The sequence below is a fragment of the Phacochoerus africanus genome, chromosome 5 (genome assembly GCF_016906955.1).
Source record: "Phacochoerus africanus isolate WHEZ1 chromosome 5, ROS_Pafr_v1, whole genome shotgun sequence".
NCBI classification, from domain to species: Eukaryota; Metazoa; Chordata; class Mammalia; order Artiodactyla; family Suidae; genus Phacochoerus; species Phacochoerus africanus.
The window spans coordinates 8,539,335-8,555,603 of NC_062548.1; the positions used below are offsets into that span (position 1 = coordinate 8,539,335).

A 16,269-nucleotide genomic window follows, 5' to 3' on the forward strand; every position below is an offset into this window, starting at 1 on the left:
CAGTTAAAGGAGGTTCAAGGCCAGTGGTTTTATTTGTCCTTATGGAATGTTTGGACTTGATGATGATACTGATTGAGTTGATTTTAGAATTTTCACAGAATATTAAATCAAGGGAGGACTAACTGGCGTGTCCATGATGTTTTGCCAACTCTCGAGGCAGAGAGGCCTCTGGCAGGTGGAGCACAGGGGGCTCTTCCATTGGCTGCAGCTCCAGCCCCACCTCCTTTCCCAGCACTTAAACCTCCAGCCCCAGTGGCTCTCCAGTGGGCAGCAAGGGGACCTCCACACTCTCAGAGGCAAAGAGCAGCACACACGGCTGAAGGGACGCTCAGAGGAGGGAACCCCAGAGGACGGTGGCCATGGACCTGATCCCAAGCTTTTCTGTGGAAACCTGGCTTCTCCTGGCTACCAGCCTGGTGCTCCTCTATCTGTGAGTAGCGGTCCAGGCTCATCTCCTCTGTAACCTTGGACTTGAGCTACAAATCTGCTCCCCCTTTCCCTTAGCCATTTGAAGATCTAAGTTAATGGAGGGGGGAGTTCCCATTGTGACTCAGCGGGTTAAGATCCTGACTAGCATCCCTGAGGTTGCTGGTTCAATCCCTGGCCTTTCTCAGTGGGTTAAGGATCTGGCATTGCCATGAGCTGCAGGCTAGGTCACAGATACAGCTCCTATCCGGCATTGCTATGGCTATGGCATAGGCTGGCAGCTGCATTCTGATTGAACTTGGAAACATCCACATGCCATGGATCGGGCCCTAAAAAGACAAAAAAATAAAAATAAAAAATAATGTAGGGCAAGTTGCTTATGCGATGCATGCTGCAAGCACCAAAGGGATTATTACTGATCTTACTCAGGCCTGCTGAAGGAGTTATCCCCCTAGTTCCTATTCCTGAAGTTAGGAGGGATTGATGGCAATCATTTGCTCCGGGAGGGCTGATCTTTTGCTTTTGACTACCAGTTTGTACAGATCTAGACTAGTCACCCAGAATCCAGCAAAGGCCGATTAAAACCAACTGCCACCTGTGTGGCAGACACCTCACCCCCTTCCCAGGCCTGGGGACGCTGGAGGCAGGAGGTCTCGTTATCTCCACCTTCCAGGTTCCGTGTCTGCTGCAAAGATCTCTAGAAGGGTTGGCCCCTGCGTCACTCGGGTTCCTGCTCCCCTCCCTCCCCAGGTGTCATTTACACAAAGCATCTGGTGTACACGACTTTGACCAGGGGAGGCATGGCAGAAATAAGGAAACTCTAGTCATTTCTTTCACCTTTTCCTCCAGTCTCTGGGAGGGTTAGAGAGGAATTCTTTTCAACAAGTGAATGGGGAAAGCCGCTTCCGTGTCTCATTTGTCCTTTATCTCAGTTTCACTGTCATTAGAAAAGAGTAGGAAATCGTGATAACATGAATGAGGACAGCACAAATGTCATCCTAATTCCTTTTTTTTTTTTTTTTTTGCCATGTCTGTGGTATGTGGAAGTTCCTGGACTAGAGATCGAGCCTGAGCCTCACTAGGGACAATAAAACTGGATCCTTAACCCTCTGTGTCACAAGAGAACTCCTCTTTTAATTCTTTGAGAGATGTGTTCGAATTCAAGCTATTTTGAATATATTTTCATGTGGCATATTTTCTTTCTGATGACAGTACAAAATGAATCAAGATGGGTTAAATTCATTCTATTTACTACCAGATTTTTTTTTTCTCTTTTTGCCATTTCTAGGGCTGCTCCTGCAGCATATGGAGGTTCCCAGGCTAGGGGTTGAATCGGAGCTGTAGCCACCAACCTACACCACAGCCACAGCAATGCAGGATCTGAGCCACGTCTGCAACCTATACCACAGCTCACGGTAACGCCAGATCCTTCACCCACTGAGCAAGGCCAGGGATCGAACCCACAACCTCATGGTTCCTAGTCAGATTCGTTAACCACTGAGCCACGACGGGAACTCCAATACCAGATTTTAAATCGACTAAATCCATTTCCAGCATGTTCTTTCTGAAGGATAAAAGAGAGCTGCTTTTCAGTGATTTTTGACTGTAAAGGTAGGTGAATAAACTCACACGTCTAGAATCATGTCGAGAAAGTGAATCCAGTGTAAAATATATAAATACTTCTATGATATAGATTATTTTAAATATACCTGCCAGCAGTTTGTTTTAGGCTTCAGTGCAGGTGAGTAAGCGTGCCTGGGGGCCAGTGATGATGGGGAAGCGTCCAGGGAGGGTCAGGATGGAGGCGAGAATATTCCTCATTCCTCAGAGCAGACCTCCCAGAGATGCTCATCTCACCTGGTCCCACAGGTCAGCAGGGTTGGCATCTCACCTGCTTGAAGCCTGACGATGGCAACGTCCTCGAAGTCACACTGTGTGTGGTCTGGCACTGAGGCTGGAACCAGATGGTGTCACCAGGCAAACTTGTGCAGCCAAGAGTCAGCAGCTGCAGGCAATGCTCTCCTGATGCCAGCGCAGTGTAAACACAATGAAAATGACTGGCCTTATTGTTGGGCCCTTCCTTGTACCCAAAGCAGCTTTACCCAAAAATTAGAAGCTGAAAAGAAACCAAAGACGTCACCCCGCACACCCTTTGCCTTGATATGGGACCACATGAGTTTAAATCCTAGACTAGATCTTTCCCTGGAACTAGTGTCCTGACACATGCCTCAGTTGCTTAGCATTACCTTTGAGTTCTTGTAACACCTTGAAAGTCAGAAGCAGAAACTGATGTGCCCTTGTTCTGATGACAAAGGCAGGCCCCAGGTCATGGCCTTTCTGGCAGCTGGCCACATACCGAGGACAACTGTTGTGAAGGAAAGATCCCAACAACCAGCTGGGCTTGGCCAAGGTGCCTGCTGAGCCTGTGTATCACACATTCTTTCATGCAGATTTTCCAGGCTTGCTTTATCACAGGAGATGTGCTGCATTTGTACCGAATATTTGGATCATGTACTATCTTCATGTGTAACCTCCAAAGAAGAGGGATGAGGTCTTAATCCACCGTTCTGTCACAGTTTATGGTTACTCATTTTATGTCTTGTGATGTGTCTTCTGCTATCCACAAGAAGGTACCTGATGTTTGGAAGACCCCCTGTTTCAGCTAAAAGCACTTGCAGAGCATGTAGAACCGTTTATGCATAACATAGCTTTCAGCCATGCCTTCCTAACTTGCCTACAAAGTTAGCCTTGGAGGCCTAGCCACTTCCTGGTAAAAATGATTACTTGCAGCCTCTTCCCTCATCTCTCTTCTCCTCCACTCTCTCATCTCTCAGAAACACCCTATTGAAAAGACCGCAAGATTTCAAAATACCTCCTTCGTGGGATTCCATACAAAAAACACTAAGATGAGTTGCAGACAGGTCTGCCCTAGGGAGCGGCAGTCATAAGAGGCTTTCGGTGCATGGAGGCAGGAAACTAACAGCTTTGTGACTGAGCATCTTGAAAAAAATGAATGTGCCTGGCTCTATGCTCAGCTGGGGAATATCACAGGTTGGAGGATCACTAGCTATGTTACCGAGTGGACAAAATTAAGCCACGTGTCATTATTGAAACAAGAAAAGATTTTTTTCTGTTTCAAGCTTGAATAAGAGTCTAAACATGAGTGGTAGTTCTCTTGGGGCACAATAGGTTAAGGATCCAGCGTTGCCTCTGCAGAGGCTTGGACCTCTGCTGCTGCTCTGAGGCAGGTACCAGCCCTGTCCTGGGAACTTCCACATGCTGAGGATGCAGGCAAATAAATAAACAAATGTATTATTTATGAGTGAACTTGCTGGAAGAAACTTTTCAGGAACACTCAAATTTAGGAACACTTATCAAGTATTCCACCCAGGATTGTGATCATGAAGCCTTCAGCTGCTTTTAGCTAATCACTATCACTTTCTATGGTGGGGAAGGAAATGATGAGTGAATATAATATTGCTTTTGGAGTTGCCGATATTATTTATTGCCTACAGGTTTGCTCCCCAGGTTGACTGTTCCAGGTCTGAGGTAGTGGGTGGCCAGACCCAACACCTGTTCCACAGTCCCTGTGACCTGATTTTCTCTTTTATTTTCTAGATATGGGACTTATTCACATGGACTTTTTAAGAAGCTGGGGATCCCCGGGGCCAAGACCTCTGCCTTATTTTGGAAATGTTCTGGCCTACCGTAAGGTATGTGTTGTTTGAGCCCTAGCTTTGCTTCTTAGGGTTGCAAATCTCAGCTGAGTTCCCTATTAAAAATTCACCTTCTTAGAAGGAAGTTCTGAGGTTTTCAACTTTTCAGAAATGGCATCATAGGTCCCTCCTTGTGTCAGATAGCCCAGCCCTCTGGCTGGTTGAGCACAGGACTTGACTTTTTTTTTAACTTCTGTGTATTGCGGAGTGAAGAAGATTTTCATTTTGCCAAACACTCATACTTAGTATTAGAAAAGCATGAAGGGCATGCCCAGTCATGGCTCATTAAATGTGGACACCACAATCAGACTTTCCTGTTGGCAGCGTAAGGTCTGGGTACATTTTTTCCCCTCCTGGGTTTCTTGGAAACTTCACATTCTAAGACAGCCCTAGTATTCACCATCCAGAAATTTGCACATTCTTGAAATCTCTCTAGAACAGCTAGGCCCTGCAGGGGTTTCCATGCTGTGATCCACTTTTGCTATCTGTGACATCTTTTGGCAGTAAGAGCTTTCTGCTTTACTTCTCTGCCTTCAAAGGAGACACCTTATGTGTGAGAGCAGAGAGTGAGTGTAACTGAGACAAGATGGTGATTGCCTATTGATTGGGAAGTTAACCACTAAATGAATTGTGTGGGTATTTTTTTAAAGAATGGCGTCATCACCTATACAGAAACACTAGAAAGGAGATGATGTGATAGTATTATGAGGAATTTAATGAATCAACAGAATGTACTAGGTAACACATGGCCTGAGAATTTTAGTGGAGCCTTTGTGGTTAATCCAGGTCTAATGCTTCTTCTAGGACCTGGCCCCTGGATGGAAGTTTACAAGTTCACATTCACACTGAAATCAAGCAGAGACTGAGATGCAGGCTGCTTTTTGCCTCAGATTTCCTTTGCTTCAGACCTAGGATTTTTTTCCTCAGAGGCTAATTCTCCCAACTGAGGCCTAAATTGTCTCCTGATTGCCTGAGAACTTTCTGAAATTTTTTCCTTCTGGAAAATCACATGTCCTTTCCAGCTTTCCCAGATCAACACCTTAGTAAATGCACACCAAGATCCATATTTCTTGGACTTTCTTCTGCGTAGTTAAAAACACCACAACTGAACCTTTGCAACAAGGTTTTTTTGTGTGTTGGTTTCTTCTTTTCTTGTAAATAGTTGCAGAAGCAAAAACGCAGGCCACTGTTTTAATTGCACTGTCCTTTATGTGGCTCCTTTTCTTTTGGAGGTTGAACCAGAAAGCAGGAAGGCAAGTCCACATTGTCACTCATTCACTCACTCACTTTCTCACTCAACACATGTCTTAAGACTTATTTAAATCTGCTAGATTTATTAGAGGCCCCTGGTGTTTTAACTTCCTAATTCTGCTAGAATTCTAGAGGCCGCTCATGAGATAAATGAAAAGGCTGCTTAGCTAGAAGATCAGGGGCTGTGCAGGCAACTCTTACTTTCAGCTTCAGTTGTCTCACCTGTCTGTGGAGGATTAACTCAGAGATTATGAGATTTTAGAGATAACACGTGCACAAGCAAAAACAGAAAGAAGGGAAGCAATCAATTATCGACTATAGACGCGGGTAAGAGTGAAAAATTCTCTGCTTTAAATATCCCTATTTTTCTTTCTCTCCCCCTAAAATGTCTCTGATAAGAGCCTCCTTTCAAATTCCACTGAAAAATAGTAGGACTTATTTCACGGAATTCGAGTCGTCTTTGTCCCCAGTAGAGGTAGGATTCAATACATTTAGATTAATAATGTAATTTTATTTCTCCTTGCAGGGTATGTGGAATTTCGACAATAAATGTTTTAAAGAGTATGGGAGAATGTGGGGGTGAGTATTCTGGAAACTTCCATTGCCTAGACTTGCTTTGATGAGGCACCCTCTTGTGGTGTGGACGACAACTCAGCCCAGCGCTCCTTGGGATGAAACCACCTATTGCAAAGCTTGGGAGGCTTGTTCCACCAGGGACCCCAGATGTCACCAGGTGCCCATGTCCACAGTCTGAATCAGGCCTGCAGAATTGCAGGTCAGCACTCTGCTCCAGACTTGGAAGCTCAGGGCCTCCTCCCATTAATTTATGCCCAGTGTCTCATTCTTCCCTTCCTCTCCTTTTTTTTTTTTTTTTTTTTTTGTCTGTAGGGCACCTTTAATTGCATAAAGTGCATTATCACAGACCCCTCTAATATGTGTTCATAAATGGATGTCATTACACCTTTCCCGATGATTCGTTTTTGTTTAAAAGCCAAATATCCCTTATTTAAACTTTGTATTTAATAGATCCTTTTGGAAAAAGGGCTGGTGAGTATAGGTAAACAGAATGGGAAACCATTCCCCTAATCTTTTTTTTTTTTTTTAACTTTCTCTGCAAGTATGGAGTTTGGTATTTTTTAAGCCAAAAACTTCAGTAGAGATGTACGTAATTATTGCTTTACCTCCTCTATTTTTCTGACTTTGAAGAAATGTGGGATATTTCTAACCTAAGGTTCTCCCAGGGTTCTTAGCAAAGCAAACTCTTTTTCAATTTTGATGAGGGAAGTTTATCAATTTTACCTTTTGTGGGTTATGTCTTCAGTGTTGAGTCTAAAAACTCTACCTAGCCCTAGCTTCCAAGATTTACTCAAATTTTTTAAAAATTTATTTTGTATTGTTATTTCCCTCAACACACTTTTTTTCCCCACTGTACAGCATGGGGACCCAGTTACACATACATGGATACATAATTTTTTCTCCCATTGTAGTGCTGCATTGTTAACATTGTTTCTTTTTTCTTTTTTTTTTTTAATGTTTCCATATAGCATTTATTTTATGCTTGCCTTGGCTTTTACAGCATATGAGAATTCAGCACAACCAGAAAAGTATTTGGTGAATTGAAAATTAAAGCATTTATGTGAGATTTTCTTGCAGAATATTTACATTTGGATTTATATACAGATATTGAAATTCCCTGGATTTACTCTAATTTTTTAAACCTACCGAGTTTTATGTTTTATGTTTAAGTTTAGAATCCATTTTGTGTTGTTTTCTTTGTCATTCATCTGTCCCTGTATTTTTTTAGTGTGAAGTTATTTTTTAATCTACAAGTCCTTACTGCTTACATTCTCCAAGACTTAGAGGCTCTGTATTTATGGTAGGTGAGTCTTACACATGAATTATCCAGTGAGCTTGGAAAATAGAGAAAGCAAATTTAGATGATGGACCTAAATACATTATTGTCTGATTTAGTTTCTTTTCTTTTTTATTAGAGTATAGTTGATTTACAGTGTTGTGTTAATTTCTGCTGTGCAGCATAGTGACCCAGCCACACATAAACATTTACATTCTTTTTTTTCATGCCATGCTCCATCATGCTCCACCCCAAGAGTGTCCCTGTATATTTAATGTAATTATTTATAGGAAGTACTATTGCCAGAGTGTTTTGTAAATCTTTTGTTCTTTTCTTTTTCTCTTCTTCTGGTCTCCTTTTTAATTTCATGGTTTTTTATAGTGTTCTGTTGTTGTTGTTGTTGTTGTTGTTGTTCTTTTTAGGGCCACACCTGTGGCATATGGAAGTTCCCAGGCTAGGGGTCGAATCGGAAACTGCAGCTGTGGGCTTATACACAACATTCACAGCAACACTAGATCAGAGCCTTGTCGGCAACCTACACCACAGCTCACAGCAATGTTGGATCCTTAACCCACTGAGCGAAGGCAGGGATCGAACCTGCATCCTCGTGGATACTAGTCAGATTCGTTTCTGCTGAGCCTTGATGAGAACGCCTATAGAGGTATTTGTAATTTTTTTCTCTTTACTTTCTCTGTATCTGCTACAGGTTTTGCTTGTGGTTACCAGGAAGCTTACATAAAACATCTAGATATAATAGTCTATTTTAATCTTATCAAACTTCACTTTGTTCTCATTCAAAAGCCCAGTGTTTTTATACACACACATGCACACACACACACTCTCTTTTTGTGTTTTTTGATGTCATAGTTTATAGTTGATCCTTAAACAACATGTGCATTAGGGGTTCCAGTCCTCCCTAAATCAAAATTTTGCCTCTAACTCATATAGTTGACCTTCTGTTATGTGGTTCCACTCTACCCATGTTTTCCCATCCATGGATACAACCAACTGAAGATTGTGTAACACTGTAATATTTCCTATTGGAAAAGATGCAAGTGTAAACGGACCCTCCCAGCTCAAACCTGGTTTATTCAAAGGTCAACTATCTATCATTTTATGTTTTGTATTCATTAACAAATTATTTTAGCTACTGTAATTTTTAATTCTTTGGTCCTTCAACCTTTACACTAGAGTGAGTCATAAGTGGTTTGTAGATCACTATCACAATATTACTGTATTCGGAATTTTGGGATATATTCCCATTTACCAGTGTGTTTTATATTTTCATTTGATTTACTGTTAATACTTAGCATTCTTTTCAGCTTGAGTTTTTGCTTTTGAGGACCACCCTCTTGGCATACGGAAGTTCCCAGGCTAGGGGTTGAATTGGAGCTGCAGCTGCCAGCCTATGCCACAGGCACAGCAACGCAGGTTCCGAGCTGCCTCTGTGACCTACACCACAGCTCACGGCAATGAGGATACTTATCCCACTGAGTGGGGCCAGGGATTGAACCTGCATCCTCATGGTTACTAGTTAGTTTCATTACTGCTGAGCTACAACAGGAACACCTACCTTTTAGTGTTTTTTTGGTCACGTCATTCTAGTGATGATGAACCAACCCTGCTTTTGTTTGTCTTAAAATGGCTTTGAGGGCTTGCTTTGCTGGATAACATGCTTTGGTTTCTTTCAAAACTTTGAACAGATCATTTCATTCTTGCCTTGCCTTCGGGTTTCAGATGAAAAATCCTATGATAGATAGCATTATTGGATTCCTTTATAAATGATGAGCTTTTTTTCCTTCTTGTTCCATTGCATTGCTCAAATTTCAAAAGTAGACTCCTGAGGGCTCCTAGGCCTATTTCTGTGTGTTGCCAGCTGTCTCTTGTTGCTCTTCATGGGGTGGCAGAAGCTGGAATCTCCTACTCCACCATCTTGGTGATGTCACTTTAGCATCCAATTATTAAGGTGATGATGGTTGTAAATTTTTTTGTAGATGCCCTTCATCAAGTCAAGTAAGTTTTTTTTCTTCCTAGTCTATGAGTTTTGTCATGAATGAGTGTTGCACATATCCATTTCAAAACAAAACATATTTTCGAAAATATATTCTGCACAGCCCAGGAGGATGAATGAAGTTTTACGCTGTCTATTTCCATGGGAAGAATAGTTTCCCTACCACATGGGGAATTTGTGTTTAAAAGGAGACTGGACTATATAGAGCCTGCAAACCACAGCAGGTTGCTGGATGTCTCCTCCACCCTCTCGGGAAGCTAGGCAGATATTTCTTTATTTTTCATTTTTATTTATTTATTTGAAAAATTTTTATCGTAGATCGCTTTACAGTGTTTTGTCAATTTCTGCTGTACAGCAGAGTGACCCAGTTCTTATATATACATACATTCTCTTCCTCCCATTATCCTTCATTCATCATGTTCCAAGGCAAATATTTCTTGATCATCTAGCATAGGGCTTGCTACTAAGTAGACAGTCACTGAATATTGGTTGACTAATTGGTGCCCATTTAACAGGTTTTTTTCCACCATTTTGAAACCTCCAAAACTTATGTACGGTAGAATGTATTTACTTTCAACTCTAGTATTTTGGCCCATTGGGAATTACAGAAAAATTCCATGTGTCTGGCTGTGGATGAACAATGGAAGAGAATACAAACGTTGCTGTCTCCAACCTTCACCAGTGGAAAGCTCAAGAAGGTAAGGAAAGATGGCTTGCTTTTAAAAACTCAAAGAATGACTTTAGCGACAGGTAGAAAACAAAAGATCATAGAGAGTTCCCTAGTGGCCTCAGGGTTAAGGACCTGGCATGGTCACTGCTATAGCTCTGGTTAAAGCTGTGGCTCAGGATTCAATCCCCGGCCTCAGAACTTCTGCATACCATGGGTGTGGCCAAAAAAAAAAAAAAAAAAAGTAGAGAGAGAGAGAAGAAAATAAGAATGTAGTGCCTTTCCAAGGATTGGTCTTCTAATTTGAGTTTCCTAAAAGTGGTTTTTTTCTTTTCACTTCCTAGAAGAAACATTCTACGATTCATTATAAAATGTGACAAACTGCTCCATGCTTGGGAAAGCCAGATCCTTCTAGGACTTGAGTCTCTGCATTTACCTCTGGGTGGTGTTTATTTTGTGTCTAGATGTTCCCCATTGTTGTTCAGTATGGAGATGCACTGGTGAGGAACCTGAGGAAGGAAACAGAGAAAGGCAAGCCCATCAATGTGAAAGAGTAAGTGGAAATTCAGCTTCTGGCTATCTGAGCTCACTTGAGACCCTCAAGCTGCCTGCCATGGAGTGGAAATGCCCACGGCTGAGTTACTCTAGTGACCAAACAGAAGTAGGTATGTGGTTTTACCACTCGAGTGTGCCACCCAAGGAGGAGTGCTGGGAAGCCAGGCAAAAAATAAAAATAAGAAATAGGGCCACTGAGAGAGAAGAGGACTTCTGTGTACACGGTCCAGGATCAACTTATCTGCTTAATTGTCACCTTTGCTATTCTGAAATACCAAATTATACAGTTGAGAAACATGACTGAACCAGAGTTTCGAGCAAATGAAATGGTGGTACATGAATGCACTCAGTCCATAGTAGTGGGTAATGGGGTAAGAACATAACATTATGGACTTTGGAATAACTAAAACCTCTTCAAAGTTTGGGTAAAGATACCTATAAATACTAAACATTAAGTCCTACCACCAATTCTCCTTCTTTTACTCTCAAAAAAAAAAAAAAAAAAAAAAAAAGAGCTCTCGTCGTGGCGCAGTGGTTAACGAATCCAACTAGGAACCATGAGGTTGCGGGTTCGATCCCTGGCCTTGCTCAGTGGGTTAAGGATCCAGTGTTGCCGTGAGCTGTGGTGTAGGTTACAGACGCGGCTCAGATCCTGCGTTGCTGTGGCTCTGGCGTAGGCCAGTGGCTGCAGCTCCGATTCAACCCCTAGCCTGGGAACCTCCATATGCCGCGGGAGCGGCCCAAAGAAATAGCAAAAAGAGAAAAACAAAACAAAACAAAAGATCCTCTACAGGATATCAGTAGGGTGGCCACAGCCTTTATTGTCTTTTCTGGGATTTTGTAAATTACGGTAGAACAAGTTTAAACTCTGACCATCCTGGAAAAACTGAGGACCTATGGTCAATTACCTTAGGGGTCTCCTAAGTCAGTTTGGAGTGATTTATTTATTTATTTTAAACTAGAAACGCTTTTTAGTTCCTACATTTTACAGAAAGGACTCTGCCCTCAGGACAACCACAGAATCCTGGACAACCACAGGGCGGACTTTTAGGAACCTTAGCAGGGGTGTAAGACAAGGAGAGAGGATGTTCCTGGCAGCTCAGAACAGGGAGCTGCTGCAGTTCGGTAACATGCAGAAGAGGAGTCAGCCCTGAGCACAGAGACCGTGGTGAAGAAAGACCCAGATCGGTTTCCCCTTTCTTGACAGGACATCCTCTTGAGAATGAGTTAATTTTACGCTCTTTGTCTAAGTACAGTGCTTATACACCTAATATTGCTTACAGTCGAGACACACTGCTGTTATTTGATTATGGGTCTCTATCCCCGTTTGACTCAGAGGGGTGTCTATCTTGCCCTAGTGTCCCCATCACTCCTGCAGCAGGGCCAGCTGCACCACTGGCATCTCCTATACACCTTATGAGATGGTATAGCCGGTGCCTCTGAAAGAATATGGCTCTTTACCTGTCTTGCCTGGTCCTCTGAATTTGCATGCCATTCCTGTTGCACGTGTTGGGCAAGGATAACACAAACGTGCGGACTTTAATTTTCCATGTCATGCTTTTTGGATTCAGCATCTTTGGAGCCTACAGCCTGGATATGACTACTGGAACAGCATTTGGAGTGAAAACTGATTCTCTCAACAATCCACAACATCCATTTGTGGAATATGTCCAAAAAATTGTAATATTTGATTGTCTCGATCCATTACTTCTCTTTATAAGTATGTGGGCTACTATATTTCTTTTTCTTTCTTTCTTTTTTTTTTTTTCAGGGCTGCACCCGAGGCATATGGAAGTTCCCAGGCTAGGAGTCGAATTGAAGCTACAGCTGCCAGCCTACACCACAGCCGCAGCAATGTGGGATCTGAGCCGAGTCTGTGACCTACATCACAGCTCATGGCAACACTGGATCCCTGACCCACTGGGTGAGGTCAGGGATTGAACCTGCATCCTCATGGATACTGGTCAGATTTACTTCCACTGCACCACACTTTCCTCCCCTCCTTCTCCTTCTTTCCTTTATCTTTCTTTTCCATAATAGATTTATTGAGATGGAGCTCATATACCATATAATTTATCCCATTTTGTATGTACAATTTATTGGTTTTTACATCCTAATGGTCCATCAACAGATGAAAAGGTAGGGAAATGTGGTATAAATATGCAATGGAATACTATTCAGCTATAAAAGAGCAAGGCAATTCTGTCATTTGCAACAAGTTGGGTGGACCTTGAGGGCATTATACTAAATGCAATAAGTCAGAGAAAGCAAATATTTATATATTGAATCAAAAAGAAGAAAGCCAAATTCACAGGAAAATGAGATCAGATTTTTGGTTATAAGAAGTGGGGGTTGGGTGGTGGGAGAATGGATGAAGGTGGCCCAAAGGTACAAAATTCCATTATAACATAAAAAGTACCGGAGTTCCCGTCATGGTACAGTGGTTGGCAAATCCAACTAGGAGTCCATGAGGTTGTGGGTTCGATGCCTGGCCTTGCTTAGTGGGTTGGGGATCTGGTGTTGCCGTGAGCTATGGTGTAGGTTGCAGACTCGGCTTGGATCCGGCGTTGCTGTGGCTCTGGTGTAGGCCGGTGGCTACAGCTCCGATGGGACCCCTAGCCTGGGAACCTCCATGTGCCTCTGGAGTGGACCTGGAAAAGGCAAAAAGACAAACAAAACAAAACAAAAACATAAAAAGTACTGGCAGTGTAAGGCCTGACATGAGTATTGTTATCCCTGCTGTATGCTATCTTTACACATGGCTAAGAGAAATAAGCTCTAAAATTTCTCATCAAAAAGAAAAAATTTAACTGGAAAAAAGTGATGGATATTAATGCATGGCCATAATCATTTCACAGTATAGGAAAATCACATCATTATGCTGCACACATTAAACTATTATACTATGAATCTCAATTATAACTCAATAAAACTGGGAAAATGTTTTCAGCACAAAGATATGTGTATGGGTACACATACACTATACTATAGTCGATTTTAGTCACTTCCCACTCCCCTTAGCCCTAACGAATCACCCATCCACTTTCTGCCTCTATAGAGTTACCTATTCTGAACACTTCATATAGACAGAATCATATCGTAAGTCATATTTTGTGGCTATTTTCATTTATCATCATATTTTCAAGGTTCATCCATATTGTAGCATATATCAGTGCTGCATTTCGTTGTATGAGTAAATAATATTCCATTATGTGGGGAGTTCCCACTGTGGCTCGGCAGAAATGAATCTGACTAGTAACCATGGGAACGCAGGCTCAACCCCTGGCCTTGCTCAGTGGGTTAAGGATCCAGTGTTGCTGTGAGCTGTGGTGTAGGTCGCAGACATGGCTTGGATCCTGAGTGGCTGTGGCTGTGGCTGTGGTGTAGGCCAGCAACTAAGGCTCCCGTTCAACCTCTGGGCTGGGAACTTCCATATGTCATGGGTGTGGCCCTAAAAAGCAAAAAAAAAAAAAAAAAAGACAAAAAAAATTCCATTATGTGGACATTCTGAATTTTGTCTCTCCATTCATCAGCTGATGGATATTTGAGTTGTTTCCAATTTTTGGCTTTTATATGTGCATCCATGTAAAGGTTTTTGTTGAAATACCTGTTTTGGGTGTTTGGATACATTCTCAAGGGTGGAACTGCTGAGTTATAAAGTAACTGTGTTTAACTTATTAAGGAAATTTCAACTGTTTTCCGCAATAGTCACACCATTTTATATTCCCACCAGTCATGTATGAAGCATTTGATTTCTTGTCATTCGTGAAAACACGTGGTCAACTTTTTTCTATCTTTGCGATTATGGCCATCCTGGTGGGCGTGAAGTGATTTTGATAGGCATTTTGCTAATGGTAACTGTACGTTGAGTGATTTTTTTTATGTTGGCTGTCAACTTTAGTATCTTTTTAAATGTCTCTTCTATTCACATCCCTTGACCATTTATAGTCAAAAAAAGAAAAAGGGCCACACTTGCAGCATATGGAAGGCTAGGGGTCGAATCAGAGCTGTAGCTGCTGGCCTACGCCACAGCCAGAGCAACGCAGGACCTGAGCTGCATCTGTGACCTATGCCACAGCTTGCAGCAACACACAGGTTCCTTTACCCACTCAGCAAGGCCAGGGATCGAATCTGCATCCTCGTGGATGCTAGTCTGGTTCGTTACCTCTGAGCCACAACTGGAACTCCGACATTTAAATTTTTTTGATAGATTTATTGAGTTAGAATTCACATACCATGCAATTCACTCATTTTTCCTTTTTTTTTTTTTTTTCTTTTTTACCAGACCTGTGGCATGCAGAAGTTCCTAGGCCAGGGATCAAACCCATGACATAGCAATGAAAACCTTAACCAGTGGCCAACAGGGAACTCCTGTCATGCTTAACTTTTATTCATTTCAAAGTAATTCTTAATTGCCCTTTTTATTTCTTCTATAACCGTTGGTTATTTGTCAGTGTATAGTTTAATGTCCACGTATCTGTGAATTTCTCAATTTTCTTACTGTTATTGATTTGTTTTTGTCTTTTTGCCTTTTCTAGGGCCGCTCCCACGGCATATGGAGGTTCCCAGGGTAGGGGTCTAATCAGAGCTGTAGCTGCCAGCCTACACCACAGCCACAGCAACACGGGATCTGACCCGCATCTGCAACCTGCATACACCACAGCTCACGGCAACGCCGGATCCTTAACCCACTGAGCAAGGCCAGGGTTCAAACCCACAACCTCATGGTTCCTAGCCAGATTTGTTAACCACTGAGCTGTGATGGGAACTCCTGTTATTGATTTTTAACATCATTTCATCATGGGTAAAAGACTTACACTTTATCATTTCTATCCTATTATTTTTTATACAGTCCAATTACAATAGCAGACGTTAATCTAGTTTATCCAAAGATACTCTAGTCCAATAATAAAAGGCTATGAGCGTTGGTGTGGCTGTGGCTCCATTTCAGTTTCAACCCCTAGCCTGGGAACTTCCGTATGCCATGGGTGTGGCCCGTAAAAGGAAAAGAAAACAAAACAAAAGGAAATGCTCTGAGATCCAGGAATATAATCCTATTCCTTTCTGTTCCTTTGGTCATTGCAAAGATGCAGAAGGAACCACTGATCTCACTGCCATAGTGATGGTCCCTATATGTGGACTTGGCCTTGTTCTGACTTGGCTTGGAAGTCTGAGCATAGATCATAGAGGGAATGACTCCTGGTCGAGAACCTGGGTGTCTTTCACTTTTTGACTGGTAGGGAAAATTATAATTGTTCCAAATAAGTTTTTGCATTTTCACTGAGCTTTCCTTTTATCTTTTTCCCTACAGCACTCTTTCCATTCCTCAGCCCCGTCTTTGAAGTATTAAATATCTCTCTGTTTTCAAAAAGTGCCATGGATTTTTTTTTTTCACAAAATCTGTAAAAAGCATAAAAGAAAGTCGCCTCAAAGATCAACAAATGGTAAAATGTTCAGTTTGGTGGTGAACATGTTTTTTGGGTAATTTATTGAGCTGTTACACATATTTGTGCACTTCTGCATCTTTATGGCAGGTAGAGAATCATAGAATTTAGACTGGGAGAGTTCTAACATTTCGAGGGAATGAAGAAGTTTGAGGTTGAGAAAAGGATTAAAAAAATGAGTCAGAGAGTAATGTTTAATAAGAGGCATACCAATTAGTATATCACTACATAAATATTAAGATAAAAACCTATCACTTCCTTTCAATAAATTGTCTAAGGATACAAATTACTATTTGGAATTACTTACCTGGTGTTAGACTGTCCCCATATATTATACTGGCAAAGAA

The 16,269-nt window shown here is 41.9% G+C and overlaps 1 pseudogene; it reads left to right on the top strand.

The window, feature by feature from the left end:
- Positions 1 to 295: 295 nt before the first annotated feature.
- LOC125127081 (cytochrome P450 3A29-like) overlaps positions 296 to 16,269 on the top strand; it is a 31,856-nt pseudogene continuing 15,882 nt past the window's right edge.